This window comes from Moschus berezovskii, chromosome 9, assembly GCF_049115385.1.
Source record: "Moschus berezovskii isolate FMDL1 chromosome 9, NW_MosBer_1.0, whole genome shotgun sequence".
NCBI lineage: Eukaryota > Metazoa > Chordata > Mammalia > Artiodactyla > Moschidae > Moschus > Moschus berezovskii.
The window spans coordinates 101,598,073-101,614,415 of record NC_142468.1 but is presented as its reverse complement, the minus strand read 5'-3'; the positions used below and the strand labels follow the sequence as shown (position 1 = coordinate 101,614,415).

The 16,343-nt window shown below is 39.4% G+C and overlaps 1 pseudogene; it reads left to right on the top strand.

Moving 5' to 3' along the window:
- Positions 1 to 7,595: 7,595 nt before the first annotated feature.
- On the top strand, positions 7,596 to 8,589 carry LOC148776727 (olfactory receptor 4K15-like; annotated as a pseudogene).
- Positions 8,590 to 16,343: the final 7,754 nt, after the last annotated feature.

Sequence of the window (16,343 nt, the reverse complement as noted above, 5' to 3'; positions counted from 1 at the left end):
ACATTTACTATCTCTTTAAAATTTGCTTTGTTATTAAAGAAAATATTTAGGCCTAGAGGGTCCAGGTTTTTTCTTATCTCTCGTAGCCTTTTTATGGCTACTAATCTCTAGCCTATCAGCAATTTGCCTGACCCTGGTTTTTGCCTTGTAATTGTGCTAAGACTCTGAAGCCATCAATAAAAGTTCAGTTTTCCTCTTTTCATCATCCACCACCCACCAAAGGAAACTGAAAGGAGAAAGTGTATCTTAGGCTGAAAATGCTAGTGCTTGAAAGCACACTTACAAATTTGTTTTAATCCAATTAAATATGTATCTACTAACTTTTTCATCTTGTCTGGTATAATTATATTACTTAGCCTTCAGTGAAGAAAACAGAAACCACTGTTCCCATTGCTTCCTATAGCTTGCATTACCACCTGAACTACCCCCCGGCTCCCCAAACAGGTCTGTGGAAAAACTGTCTTCCATGAAATCAGTCCCTGGTGCCCAAAATGTTGCGGATCACTGCATTCAGTTCAGTTCAGTCGCTCAGTTGTGTCCGACTCTTTGCGACCCTATGAATCACAGCACACCAGGCCTCCCTGTCCATCACCAACTCCTGGAGTTCACTCAAACTCATGTCCATTGAGTCGGTGATGCCATCCAACCATCTCATCCTTTGTTGTCCCCTTCTCCTCCTGCCTTCAATCTTTCCCAGCATCAGGGTCTTTTCAAATGAGTCAGCTCTTTGCATCAGGTGGCCAAAGTATTGGAGTTTCAGCTTCAGCATCAGTCCTTCCAATGAATATTCAGGACTGATTTCCTTTAGGATGGGACTGGTTGGATCTCTCTCCTTGCAGTCCAAGGGACTCTCAAGAGTCTTCTCCAACACCACAGTTCAAAAGCATCAATTCTTCGGTGTTCAGCTTTCTTTATAGTTCATCTCTCACATGCATACATGACTCCTGGAAAAACCATAGCTTTGATTAGATGGACTTTTGTTGGTAAAGTAATGTCTCTGTTTTTTAATATGCTGTCTAGTTTGGTCATAGCTTTTCTTCCAAGAAGCAAGTGTCTTTTAATTTCATGATAATAGTCATCATCTGCAGTGATTTTGGAGCTCCCCCAAATAAAGTCTCTCACTGTTTCCATTTTTCTGCATCTATTTGCCATGAAGTGATGGGACTGGGTGCCATAATCTTAGTTTTTTGAATGTTGAATTTTAAGCCAACTTTTTCACTCTCCTCTTTCACTTTCATCAAGAGGCTCTTCAGTCCCTCTTTGTTTTCTGCCGTAAAAGAGGTGTCATCTGCATATCTGAGGTTATTGCTATTTCCCTCAGCAGTCTTGATTCCAGCTTGTGCTTCATCCAGCTGGCATATCACCGCATTAGATATTTACCAAACCACTGGAACAAACAGAGAAGTAGGACTTGGGGGTTATACTAGTGTTGTTGGGTTCCAGAATAGACCCCAGTAGTGAGATTTGAAGATCAAAAGCTTCGATCCTTATGCTGCTGCCGCTGCCTCACTGTCCTCAACACCCATGCAGCTAGTGCAAAGTCACTAGAATACAGGCCAGGCTGCCACAATTACTTCTCTCTTGCATCTCATCATCTTGCTCACCAGCAGTGATTACATTGGTGCTACCATCTGCCTCAAGCCAGCCTTCTTAAGCTCATGTGGGTGCATCTAATTGGTGGAACCTAATTTGCACAGAAAACCTTCACTAAAAACAGTAGTTTATAGATTTCAAGTTTTTTATGCAACAGAAAACATCCTGGAGGAGGATGGATTGGAGGCTGAGTCAATCAATAATGTCTGTCATACTAATATTCATATTTTATCACCATAACCTTTCTATTGTACAGTAAAACCAAGGTTAAAAAATACAACAAATGGATACCCTAGTGAAATATAAGGTACTCACGATTATAACTACTTCTCAGATCAAAAACAGAACTTCAACCCAGAAGCCCTTGAGAACTTATCCTCATCAGTAGAGATCCTATTTGGATCCTGGAGTCATTTTGTATCTGCTGTCCCTACCTCTCATTTCACACAGCCTTTCACAAATGGAGAAAATTAAGTCTGCACTGAAGCAATTAAAATAATTTTTCTGCAAAGAGACTACATGGCTCTTCTTTGCTCTAAAATAAAAAAAAGGAAATAGGTGAATATATTGTGAACTAGCTCAAGCAAGGCAGAGATTGACCTTTCTCTGTGCCTGTTTTACCTAAATCTCAATCGTAAAGCACACACACCCTAAAAGAAAGGGGAGAAAAACATTTATACAGACTGAGGGCTTTCTCTGAACCAGACCACTACTCCTTTATCTGTGGTCTAGGGCAGGTGTCTTCAAACTCGGGATAATGCCTGATGATCTGAGGTGGAGCTGATGTAATTACGACAGAAACAAGAGAGTGAGTGAAAGTCGCTCAGTCGTGTCTGACTCTTTGTGACCCCATGGACTGTAGCCAGCCAGGCTCCTCTGTCAATGGAATTTTCCAGGCAAGAATACTGGGGTGGGTTGCTGTTCCCTTCTCCAGGGTACATTCCCAACCCAGGGATTGAACCCAGGTCTCCCACATTGCAGGCAAATTCTTCACCGTCTGATGCACTAGGGAAGACCAAGAACACTGGAGTGGGTTTCCTTTCCCTTCTCCAGGACAATAAAAATAAAGTGCACAATAAATGTAATGCATTTGAATCATCCTGAAACCATCCCCAACCCCTGTTTGTGGACAAACTGTCTTCCATAAAATCAGTTCCTGGTGCCAAAATCATTGGAGACCATTGGCCTAGGGGATAGCTGTTCCTGGCTAATTATATAAGGTAATCTGTCCACAGTACAGTTTTGGCCTCTTGGACTAATGGTTCATTTCCTTGTTCATTTGTTGTAAAAATGTTTCATAATGAAATAAACTTTCAAACATTGATCCACATTAATGTTCTAACCTGACTGCACTCTAAAAATGTCTGCTTTAAGAGGAAAAAGGTTACCTTCTGCACTGAATGTACTAGTCAGCACTTCCAATTCACGTAGCAATGCCTCCATCTTCTTTATAAATCACCTGCCAACAACAGCAAAACAAGAATGGTAATATAAGCGTTAATAAATGCCAACTTTTCAGCTTTTTCTTAATTTCCAAAGACTATGCAAATTCTCTTAATCCAAGATGCTGTTTAAAAATACTTTCTCAATAACTTACAAATCAAATGGTTTTTCCAACAATTGTGGAAAAAATCTGCAGAGATTCATCTCAGTTCAGTTCAGTTCAGTCGCTCAGTCGTGTCCGACTCTCCGTGACCCCATGAATCACAGCACGCCAGGCCTCCCTGTCCATCACCAACTCCCAGAGTTCATTCAAACTCATGTCCACAGAGTCAGTGATGCCATCCAGCCATCTCATTCTCGGTTGTCCCCTTCTCCTCCCACCCCCAAACTTTCCCAGCATCAGAGTCTTTTCCAGTGAGTCAACTCATCTCTTGAGGTGGCCAAAGTATTGCAGTTTCAGCTTTAGCATCAGTCCTTCCAATGAACACCCAGGATCAATCTCCCTTAGAATGGACTGGTTGGATCTCCTTGCGGTACAAGGGACTCTCAAGAGTCTTCTCCAACACCACAGTTCAAAAGCATCGATTCTTCGGCGATCAGCTTTCTTCACAGTCCAACTCTCACATCCATACATGACCACGGGAAAAAGCATAGCCTTGACTAGACGGACCTTTGTTGGCAAAGTAATGTCTCTGCTTTTTAATATACTATCAAGGTTGGTCATAACTTTCCTTCCAAGGAGTAAGCGTCTTTTAATTTCATGGCTGCAGTCACCGTCTGCAGTGATTTTGGAGCCCCAAAAAATAAAGTCTGACACTGTTTCCACTGTTTTTCCATCTATTTCCCATGCAGTGATGGGACCAGATGCCATGATCTTTGTTTTCTGAATGTTGAGCTTCAAGCCAACATTTTCACTCTCCTCTTTCACTTTCATCAAGAGGCCTTTGAGTTCCTCTTCACTTTCTGCCATAAGGGTAGTGTCATCTGCATATCTGAGATTATTGATATTTCTCCCAGCAATCTTGATTCCAGCTTGTGCTTCTTCCAGCCCAGCGTTCCTCATGATGTACGCTGCCTATAAGTTAAATAAGCAAGGTGACAATATACAACCTTGACGCACTCCTTTTCCTATTTGGAACCAGTCTGTTGTTCCATGTACAGTTCTGACTGTGGCTTCCTGATCTGCATACAGGTTTCTCAAGAGGCAGGTCAGGTGGTCTGGTATTCCCATCTCTTTCAGAATTTTCCACAGTTTATTGTGATCCACACAGTCAAAGGCTTTGGCATAGTTAATGAAGCATCTACAGAACACTAACTCCTGAAAACTAAAGAATGTGTGCTCTTTCCAGGAATTCACGTACCATTTACAAAAATGTAATTAACATGTGGGCTTTAGAGTCTCAATAAATACAAGAAATTCTATTATTATACAATGCATTATCTAATTACAATTCAATAAAATATGAAATGATAATAGTCTTCCCTTCCCCAACCCCCTTCCCCTTAAAAAAAAAAATAGAACCCTGTGCCTTTGGAAATAAGAAAAAGAATTTTGTAGGTAACTCATGAGTTTAAAAAAAAACATAATGGCAATGAAAAAAAACATTTAGAGCTTGGTAATACAAATAAGGTACTATGCTTAGTCACTCAGTCATGTCCTACTCTTTGCCACCCCATAGACTGTAGCCCGCCAGGCTCCTCTACCCATGGGATTCTCCAGGCAACAATACTGGAGTGGGTTGTCATTCCCTTCTCCAGGGGATCTTCCCAACCCAGGGACTGAACCCAAGTCTCCCACATTGCAGGTGGATTGTATACCATCTAAGTTACCAGGGAAGCCCAAGAATACTCAAGTGGGTATCTTATCTCTTCTCCAGGGGAACTTTCTGACCCAAGAATTGAACTGGGGTCTCCTTCATTGCAGGCAGATTCTTTACCAGCTACCAAAGTTCCAGGGAACATTTTTAGTTATAAATACCATGTTAAAATATAGATAAAATTGTAAGCTTAGTGTTCTATATAAGAAATTAGCATTGGGGGTTGGGGGGCTTCCCTGGTGGCTCAGTGGTAGAGAATTCACCTGTCAATGTAGGAGACACAGGTTCTATCCCTGATCTGGGAAGATCCCACAAGCCATGGAGCAACTAAGCCCATGGGCCACAACTATTGAACCTGTACTCTATAGCCCCGGAACCCACAGCTACTGAGCGCACACATTGCGGCTACTGAAACCCAAGTACCCTGAAGCCCGAGCTCCACATTAGGAGAAGCCACTGCAAGAGAAACCTGCATATTGCAGCTAGAGAGTAGCCCCTGCTGGCAGCAACTAGAGAAAAGCCCAAGCAGCAATGAAGACCCAGGACAGACAAAAATAAATAAATCAAATTATTTAAAAAAAAAAAAGGAATTAGGGAGAAAAGAACTAATGAAGAATGAAAGAGTAAAAGGATAAAAATTATAAAGAAGTAATGATAAAATTTATAAAGAGCAGAAAATAATGAAATTTCCTGTGGCTCCTTCTGTGAATCTAGCAACAACAACAACAAAAAACTTCAGCAAACATAAAAATGTATAAGGAATAAATTTATTGCATTCTTTCACTCAGAGATAACCACCGTTAACATTTTAGGGTAGACCTTTATAAGCTTTTCCGTGAGTATAACATTTTCAAGAGTTTTGTATACAGGTGATTTTAGTACATGGGTCTCAGACTGCTCTAGAAAGTTTCCTTAATTTCAGATAAAGAAACAGAGGTTTGGACAGTGAAGAACACTACTTTATCTGCCTGCAGGTTTTACCAGGTATCTGTGGAAAGGAGTGTGATGACCTTGAATTCTTAAGTTGGAGCAGTCAAAAGGGGAAAGGTCCACTGAGTTGATGGCCAAAGGAAAGTAGAGACAGAAGAACTAAGTGAAGTGCAGTGATAGTCTCTCAGTTTTGTCTGACTCTTTGTGACTACAGAGCCTGTAGCCCACCAGGCTCCTTTGTCTGTGGAATTCTCCAAAGATAGACTTTATTTACTATTTTGATTATTTTGCCTAAGGTGGAAAATGGTCTTTGTGTAAAGAGGTGCCACTAAAGTGCATGGAATAACCATTCTCTTAAGTGGGATGATATCAAATATCACACTTTGATATTTACGTACTACATTAATTAACACATGCAAATATTTTATCATAGATGAAACAAAGGCATTGTACCTAACAACTGTTGAATAGCTTTTATGGGCCAAGTATTGTTATAAGTTTAACAGAGGTGGACTTTATGAGGCCTTCCCCAACAGGCCTTCCCCTACAGCCTCTGCTTTAGCTGCTCTCTGAAGTACCTAGATAATAATATTTGATGCACATTTCCTGAGTTGTTTTATCCAATGGAAGATGCTAAGTACTTGATGACCAGGAGCACATAGCCCCAGGCCTCCTGGAGCCTAAGGACTGGTATTGTTAACCCCTATGGCACTGCCCTGTTGCCTTGCCATCAGCCAATCAGAGGATTGTGCATGAGATGGATGATCACAAACCGTGTGACCCTTCTCCCTCATCTGGCTTTTAAAAGTGCCTATTATTTTGGGCTTGAGTCACCCATCTCCTTTCATGGCCCTTCTGTAAAGCTTTATCTGCTACAAACTCTGATATTTTGGTTTGTTTGAACTCTCTGTGTGTCAGGTGCATGAACTTGGGCTAACATTAAGTGTTTTATCTATTAATATTATATAGATATTCCCTACAATCCAAAAATAGGGCATATCAGCGAAACATTTGCAAGCAAAAATGCATAAAGTGAAGCAGTAATTACCTTAGGACATAACTTGCTAATGGATGCACAAATGACCTGAGATAAAACACAGACACTCCCAGATACAGTTCACAGGTATGCTGGCCAGATGCTAAGAACCTAAGTGTCGTCCTGGGAAGAAGCTTGGCAGTGCCACTTCTTGCTATTCATGGATCTTGACACCTCTATAACAACTCACTGTAAAATAAACGCCAAACACTATTTTTGCCTTTATCCTTTTTTTTATAAAAGCAAAAGTCTTCTTTGAATTTAAGTTAGCAACACAGGCGCTAATACAAGTCTTTTTCTGTAAAGCAAACTTTCAATAAGCAAGGGACACTTGTAATTCTTTTAATCGTTACAAAAATCCTATGAGTCATACATTATTATTTTCTCCAGTTTACAGTTGCAAAAAGTGAACCCCAGAGAGTTTAATTAATATACCCAAGGTCATATTGCTAGAAATGACAAGACATAGTATTTGAAAGCTGTCAGTATGAGTCTAGAGTTTCTTTCTTGTTTCAGGAATTGTGATGATTGGTAAACTTCTATTTTTAGAATAAAACTATCATGCTCCAATGCAGAGATGAACGCCAAGTTATCCAGTCATTAAAAAATAAATGATTGCATACAACATGTATTTAATGTGCTAATAAGGAATGTAAGTATGTTGAGAGGGATTTGACACCAAGCTTGGCCTTGCTCATTTTCTCTCCCAATCCTATGATATATTTCTATTTTACTTTACAGGAACATTTCCGACCCAGTTTCAGAAATTTGAAACCATGGACCAAGAAAATAATTCAGGAGTGACTGAGTTTGTATTGCACAGTCTTTCAGGTTCTCGAGAGCTACAACTTTTCTATTTTGCATTTTTTACACTTTTCTATTTATCTGTTGTGCTGGGGAACCTGCTCATAGTGCTCACAATCTTCTCTGAACCCTCCCTACACACAGCCATGTACTTTCTACTCAGTAACCTCTCCTTCACTGACGTGTCTGTCCACCTTTGCTTCCCCCAAAATGATTGCTGACTTCCTCGTGGAGCACAAGACCATCTCCTTTGAAGGCTGCATGGCCCAGATATTCTTCCTGCATGTCTTTGCCGGTGGTGAGATGATGCTCCTTGTGGCCATGGCATACGATAGATACGTGGCCATATGTCGCCCCTGCATTATGTCACCATCATGAATGTGCGCAAGCGCATCAGCTTCGTGGTGGCTCCTGGCTCACTGGGGTTCTGCACTCAGTCGGTCAGTTGGTCTTCACAGTAAACCTCCCATTCTGTGGCCCCAACAGAGTAGACAGTGTTCTCTGTGACCTGCCCCTGGTTATCACACTTGCCTGCACAGACACCTTCACTCTGGAGGTCCTGATGCTGTCAGACAGCGCTCTAATGGCCGTGTGCTCCTTTGGGCTCTTGCTGGTCTCCTGCACGGTCATCCTGGGCACTGTGCGGCGGCGTTCCTCAGCGGGCATGGCCAAGGCAAGGGCCACCCCGACTGCCCACATCGCCGTAGCAACCCTCCTCTTCGGGCCCTGCATCTCCATTTACGCCTGGCCTTTAGCAGTCCCCCAGTGGATAAGCTCCTCTCAATATTTTATACAGTTTTCACTCCTCTTTTAAACCCCTTGATCTACACCTTGAGAAATAAGGAGGTGATATCAGCAGTGCAGAAACTGGGGCACCGACAGGCGCGTTCCCAGCGGTCTTCCAGTTCTCCTTTGCGGCGAACACAGCCCGTGATGATAGCCAGGTCGGTGTGCCCTCTTCTGTGAATTACTGCTGTGTCTCAGATACCATCGGACACATTTTCTTCCTTTTCCTATCTTTTGCTTATAGAACATCAAACTAGCTATCTTAGATAATAGAAGAATAGGACACCCTGTCTTTTGCTTGTGACATTACATTACATTTCATGGCAAAATTATTTATAATGTTGGGAAGGGGTGGGGTGTATTTTTCCTATTACCCCTTGTGAGGTCTTGTGGATAAACTAGTAAAAAAAACTGACACAAAGATTAACAGGGGAAAAAGAAACACATTTTAATTCATCCACATGAAGCTCTCACAGAGATGAAACCTAATAAGAGGCCAAAGTAGGCAGCTTTTATACATTATAGACAAAAAACAAACAAACAAAAAACAAATTTGTGAGGAATTGACAGGACAAAGAAACTTAGGATTTGGGTGCCCAGTTAGTGAAGAATCTAAGCAGAGTTTGCACTTGGGACAGTAAAGTAAAGAAGTAACAAGGTTTGCTTCTGTAGGCTTCTTGGTCCAATTCCCCGTCTTTGGTGATACGTGTGTCTTTCTACCTCCAGATATAGAGGGTGCAACCCCTCATATAACAGAGTTCATACTTTCAGCAGACAGAAATGTGGGTCAGAGTGTCCTTCTTGCAATGGTCATTTCTTAAGTAACTTTAAGAATCAAAATAGTAACTTTAATAATCAGTATGCCACTGAGGCACATTTTGAGGCAACCTACTATGGAGAAGGTAAAGGCAACCTACTCCAGTACTCTTGCCTAGAAAATCCCATGGACAGAGGAGCCTGGTAGGCTACAGTCCATGGGGTCTCACAGAGTCGGACACGACTGAAGTGACTTAGCAGCAGCAGCAGCAGCAGCACTATGGACACCAACCATAATATTGAAAGTCTTCTTTTTCTAAGGGGACCCTTGTAGATTATTGATGAAAATGTAAATTGGTGCAGTAAAAAACAGTATTAAAAAAAAAACTAAAAATAGAACTTCCATATGATTTAGCAATTCCACTGTACACACACACACACACATCTGGAAAAAATGAAAGGACTAATTCAAAAAGATATACACACCTTGATATTCATAGTAACCCTGTTTACAATAGCCATTATTAGAAGTAACCCAAGTGTCCATCAATAGATAAATGAATAAAAAAGATGTTTTATATATATATATAAAGCAATGGAATATTACTCAGCCATATAAAAGAATGAAATTCTGTCTTTTGCAGCAATGTGGATGGACCTAGAGAATATTACATTTAGTAAAATAACTTTAACTTAGACACAGAAAAACAAATACACTATGATATCATTTATGTGCAGTATTTAAAAAGTAAACAAATGAAGGCATACAGTAAAACAGAAACACACTCACAGATATAGAAAGCAAACTAGTGATTACGAGTGGGGAGAAGAAATGGGAAAGGGTCCTGTTAGGGGTCTGGAATTAAGAGATACAAATGACTGTGTGAAAGTGAAGTCGTTCAGTCGCGTCCAACTCTTTGCAACTCCATGGACTGTAGCCTACCAGGCTTCTCCATCCATGGAATTTTCCAGACAAGAGTATTGGAGTGGGTTGCCATTTCCTTCTCCAGGGTATCTTCCCAACCCAGGGATCCAACCCAGGTCTCCAGCATTGCAGGGTGTCTGAGCCACCAGGGAAGCCAAAAATACACAAATGACTGTGTATAAAAGAGATATACAACAAGGATGCACTGTATAGTACAGAGTATTATAGCCATTATCCTGTAATAACTTCTAATGGGATATAAACTGTAAAAATACTGAATCAGTATGCTGTACTCCTGAAGCTAATATAATATTATGAATCAACTATACGTCAATAAAAGTCTTCTTTTCCTAAAAAAAAAGTGATCAAATTCAAGCTTCTTCCAATCTACTTGGTAAATATGGAGATGTACAAAATACCAATATGTATAATATGTAAATGGTATTTTCAAGTTTTAGGATAGTAATTAATTTACAGTTATTTTCTAGTCATCATTTTATCTGGTATCATTATTGTCATAAATTTTACTTGAGGAAAATGAGGAAAACTTGGCACAGTTCTCACCATTTTAGTTGACAGAATAAGTCCTTCTGATTGTAGACCTCATTCCCTGTCTCTTCTTTCTTCATATATGTATACAAACACAAACAACTGTATTCCTTGCTATTCTAGCTATATTTATCTGAACTAAGGAACTAATTACACTGAGATAAATTTTTTGGCAGATTATTTCTTGCAATCTAAAGTCTCATTGCAAACGAATCAAACTTAGAGGTCAAAGAGCACATAGGTTATGTTGCAGAACTCATCTGAACTCAGAAACCAAATAGATTTGCATATTTACTTTAACGATGTTACAAATACTAAAATGTGACTCCACAAGTAATGTTTACATATTTCAGTGTATTAAATCAAAGTTCAGAATTGACACTTTAAGTTGGGGATTCAAAGAGTACATACAAAAACAGACATCTCTCCATATATAAAGAGTGGACTTTTTTCTGATAGTGTTAAATGTGTGACTTTGCTCGATGTATTCTCCTCCCTGTCTCCATGTCATGCCCTCTTAATTTACGTTGACCAATAAAACATAATTGAGAATACATATTTTAAGGCTCTCTAAAAGTATAAAATCATTATTTTGAATTTTCAAAAGAAGGTTACATTTTCGAACTTAAATTTAATATTCAATTTTTACTCATAATGTAACCTTCTTTCACCAGTTAGAAAACTGAGAGTGAGTGTCATACAAATTAATTTAGTTGAACACACTCATAATTGGCAAGAAGAAGAAATGATTCAAGTAAATTTAACTTCTTTTTTTTTTCTTGAAGTTAATACACCTTTGCTTGACCTCATCAGGTAAAATAAGGTAGAGTGAGGCAATCAGCTGTTCAATTCAGTCACAGGTATGAGTGTGGAAACAACCCCATGTGTAATCAGAAGTCACAAGACAGGGCAACTGCAGGTTCTGAAAGGAGACCTGATTGGGTCCATGCCAGAAACTAGGCAGCCTAGTTTCTGGGGTGGGATATGCTCATCAATTCCATGCTGTCTGTTCTTAGGATTTCTGCTATCAGTGCCTGATTCACGAGAATCTCACCTGGTGGGACCAACCAACAAATTACCTCCAGTCTCTGGCCCAAGGTAATTTGCAAGAGCACCTTTTCATCCTCATGTAGGCCTGTGGAACTCATGCTGATAAAGACTCATGATTCATGGTAGCTACTGACAAGAATTTTATGAAAAATAAATTCACCCAGTTTTGTGACTTGAGTTTTAGTATTACATGACTTGAAAGTTATAATACTGAATTTAACTTCTGACTTCTGGTCTTTAAAAGAAAGTCCATGACCAAAGGCAAATTATGCTCTTGATATACCATATATAGAAGAAATAATTGTATGGAATAGGATTTAATGCCAATTATATTTTAAGCAGTTTTAGACTCATTTTTCCTCCATAAATTTACCATTCTGTAAGGTTTTGTTGATTCTTCTGTGAAACACAGACTTAAAAGATAATAACCTAATTAGGTGTGTGTAATACAACAATGGGAATGATAAAGCAAAACATATATTCAATGATCACATAAAGTTTATAAATTGTACTTTTATATATCATCTCATTCCATCCTTACAAAATATCTATGAATTAGAAAACCAAGCTTACACCTCTATTGGCAACACTGTTGAAACTTAAATAATAAAAATACTTTTGAGTTTTTGGTATTATTTAACAGAAATGAAGGACATCATAGTATCTGAAATAGTGGAAGTTTTGGGAGGGGGATGTTGATGGAAAGTGAGTGTAGGTCATGAAAATGATGGGCAGTGCTTGGCTATCAGGGGTAAATTTTGTTTGTGCAGGACTGTTTGGGTCTGGGAACTTCAGTGAAAGTATGGACTAGCAGAGAAAACTAAGTAGCACAAGGAAAAGACCAAAATATCTGTTTTCACTCTGAACTTATGGATATAAAAAGGCTTCCTCTTGGAAATTACAATAGTAGGATTACCTACATATAAGTTTAGAGTTTGAATTTATATGCTATGTATATTTTGAACACAATTACCTGATAAAATCACATATGATATTGAGAACTCAGGGGCTTCCCTGGTGGGCAATGGTGAAGAATCTGCCTGCCAGTGCAGGACATGAAGGAGACATGAGTTCTATCTCTGGGTCAGGAGGATCCCCTGGAGGAGGAAGTGGCAACCTCCACCAGTATTCTTCCTGAAGAATCCCATGGACAGAGGAGCCTGGCAGGCTACTGTTCATGGGGTGGCAAAGAGTCGGACACAACTGAGCACAGCACAGTACTCAGTATTGAGAACTCAAAGAGACAATGAAGTTTGGGTGGCTTTTGGAAAAGCAAAAACAAAATTGTTTCTGAAGGATCATATGGATTTAGACACATGAAGTCCTGCTTCGGAACGCAGAAGAATTGATGCTTTTGAACTGTGATGTTAGAGAAGACTCTTGAGAGTCCTTTGGACTGCAAGGAGATCCAACGAGTTCATTATCCTAAAGGAGATCAGTCCTGGGTGTTCATTGGAAGGACTGATGTTGAAGCTGAAAGTCCAATACTTTGCCCACCTGATGCGAAGAGCTGACTCACTGGAACAGACCCTGATGCTGGGAAAGGTTGAGGGCAGGAGGAGAAGGGGACAACAGAGGATGAGATGGTTGGATGGCATAACCGACTCAATGGACATGAGTTTGAGCAAGCTTCAGGAGTTGGTGATGGACAGGGACGCCTGGCGTGCTGCGGTTCATGGGGTCGCAAAGAGTCAAACATGACTGAGCGACTGGACTGAACTGAAGTCCTGCTGAGTTTGAGTTCACAGTCAAACTCACAAAACACGAGGAACATATCCCCAGTAAACAAGAGTCAGCAGACAAAATAGATTAACCTCCCCCTCAAATCAGTAGTAAATCTATTAGATATATAAGAAATATGTTCCAAATGACTAAATATATATAGCAAATAAAAAGGAGAAAATATTACCATCATAAAGTAAAAGCAGGTGACTTCTGCTTAGGGTAAAAAGAGTAGACATAATTTTCCATAGTCCTCCTGCTAAATACAATTATAATAGTGGACATAATCTACAAAATGAACATTATAAGAAGGGAGACTGGATAGGGGCCCAAGGAATGACATTATATAACTTAAAAAGCCAACAACTCAGGAACTCTAATGAGAAAAGAAAAAAACAGATCCTAACAAAATCTTGTTCATTCAAGCTGAAGAACCAAGAAGGCAGCTGGCAAGACAGAAAACTTCCAAAATAATTTCTCTACTCCAGCCAAACACCATACCAAAAAATCTTTCATCCCACTTCACACTAGCAAAGGCCAATGGATAGCTTAGACTCCTATCCCTGGCCAAACTGTAAAAATGAACCCAAATCCCCCCACCTCCTGAGATGGTGTCAGAAGAGCCAGAGCTCTCATCTGTGTCAGACTATAATCAGTTCCTCCTCCCTTGGTGTAAGTGGGTAGCAGCATCAGCCTCCAATCCCTCCCAGCCAGGTAGTATTGAAGGAGACCTCAGGAGGAGCCAGAACTCTCTCCCACCCAGCAATGACTAGAAGCTCCTCAGTTATTCTTGGGTATTGAGAAACCAGACTTCTATCCCCACTGGACCTGAGGAGGTGTTGTTCCCCCATCTTCATTTTTTCTTTCCTGTCAAAAAAAAATGTGGGTTGAGTCTCTCTTATCATTAAAGATGTCATGCTCATCACATGATTTTTATTGTGCTTTTATTTTAGTAACCTTAGAAGAAATGGGTACTAGCTTTTAGGTAGAGAATGAGGCCCAGTGATTCACCATCATTCCCACATACAAATGGAGAAACTGAGATTCAGGAATTGTGTTTTACCCAAAAGAATATGGCTGGTGAGCCCCTAAGTACAAATATTTCTCCAGGCATGTAGGCAGGTAGTGAGGTTGGGTTCTCTGAAGAGTTAGAAGCCAAGTACAGTGAGGGTGCAAAATAAAGAGAAGACTGGTTTCCCTTTAAGCTGAGGAGAAACAGAGGCTAAATTTGTGGAAAATATGTGGAAACTCATCCAACAAGGAATATACGTATTTATGATTCCAATCCCTTCAAGTCTTTGCTCAAATAGAATGTATAACAGGTACCCGTCAGAGCAATTTATAAACAAGCGAGCTAAACAGACTGCTTTAAATAAGGTTAGTGAGGTTTGTTATGTAGATTCCTTGGTGTCATCTCAGGGGGTAAGGATCTAGAGTTGTCTCTGATTAACTTCTGACCTTCCTGGTAGAAAGAAGAAGGGAACACCCACACAAATGTATGTCCTGGATTTAGGCAGATAGGGAGGACAGAGAACTTTGCTTATATCTGTTTCTTCTCAAGTGTCCTGAGATTAAAATGATTCTTAAGCCAAAGTGGCATATTTCAGGGTGGTATATTTTGCTACCTTTCACAGTGTTTTATTACTAATAAAGATGAAGGAAATATAGCAAAACATTAAAATATGGCAAAGTTGAACACTATACAAAGACATTTAACAGTTCTCTTTGAGTATACTTGAAATGTTAAAATAGTTTTACAGAAGGGTAAACTGAGGCTCAGAGTTAAATGTTTTACCTAATAACTTATTCTTAGTTATTAATAGAGTTGGGAACAAGAATCTACATCCTTTAAGTTCTTATTCTTTGTCCTCTTCTCTGTATACTGCCCAAAGGCTGAAAGACCCTCCCTTTTTCTCCTGTGATTCTATGGCCCTCATTGTAATCCTCAACAGTGTGGGATGCTATTTACTTTGTTCCAAAGGGAATATGTAGTGGAAAGTATTAATAATACCCATTGGAAGATGAACCTTTGCTATCTATTGCTACATCTCCAAAGCCTCAGTTGGTCACTTAGATAAAACCATCCACTATTCCAATCTGACAGGAGAAAAAGGCATCTATAACCAGGTGGAAAAAGTTAATCCCACAATAGAAAATTGAAGAGTTCAATTTACATCTCTGATATGTCTTATATCAGGTAGTTATGTCTAACAAAAATGTACATTTTAAAAAATAGATTGTGTCCAGGTATGTATTGCATTATTACATTGTGCCTCAAAGAGAATCCACAGATGGGAGGAAAATGTATTAGAAGTAATAGAAAATGAGTCAAGATGAGAATGTTCGTGTGTTTTAGCAGGTTTGGAGGAATTTCTGAGAAATTATGTAAGAAGGTGAAGTATTCTTGGGCAGATTATGACAAACTCCAATTGTACCTTAAAAAATCCATTATGCCACGCTTACCTAGCACCTGAATAAATAAACATGAAAATCAAGGCTATATATTTCTTTGTGGATACAGGCCTATGAAGGAAAACTATTAAAAAAATCGTGGAAATGTTAATACCAAATTCAGCTTATAGTTTTGTGGTTGTATATCTTTGCATCAATGATTTACTTTACACTCTGTAAAACTGGGTTTTACAAGATTTATTTAAACCTATAGAAATACTGTGCAAATTTCTTGTTAAGATTCTCATTATTTTTTATCACTTTTTAAAAGCTTGGTAAACAGACTGCTGTTTATTTCCAATACAAAAAATAAATAATTTTCTCTATGCTGCAATCCAAAGGGATTATTTTATTCCCTTTGAATTTGTTGGTTTGATTATGGGCACTGGTTTTAACAACTCAAGTATGAGCGTGTATCATTAATGAGATGAAGTGTTTTTGTTCCGTGTGGAGATGAAGTTTATGTAGGCAGTTTATGCTT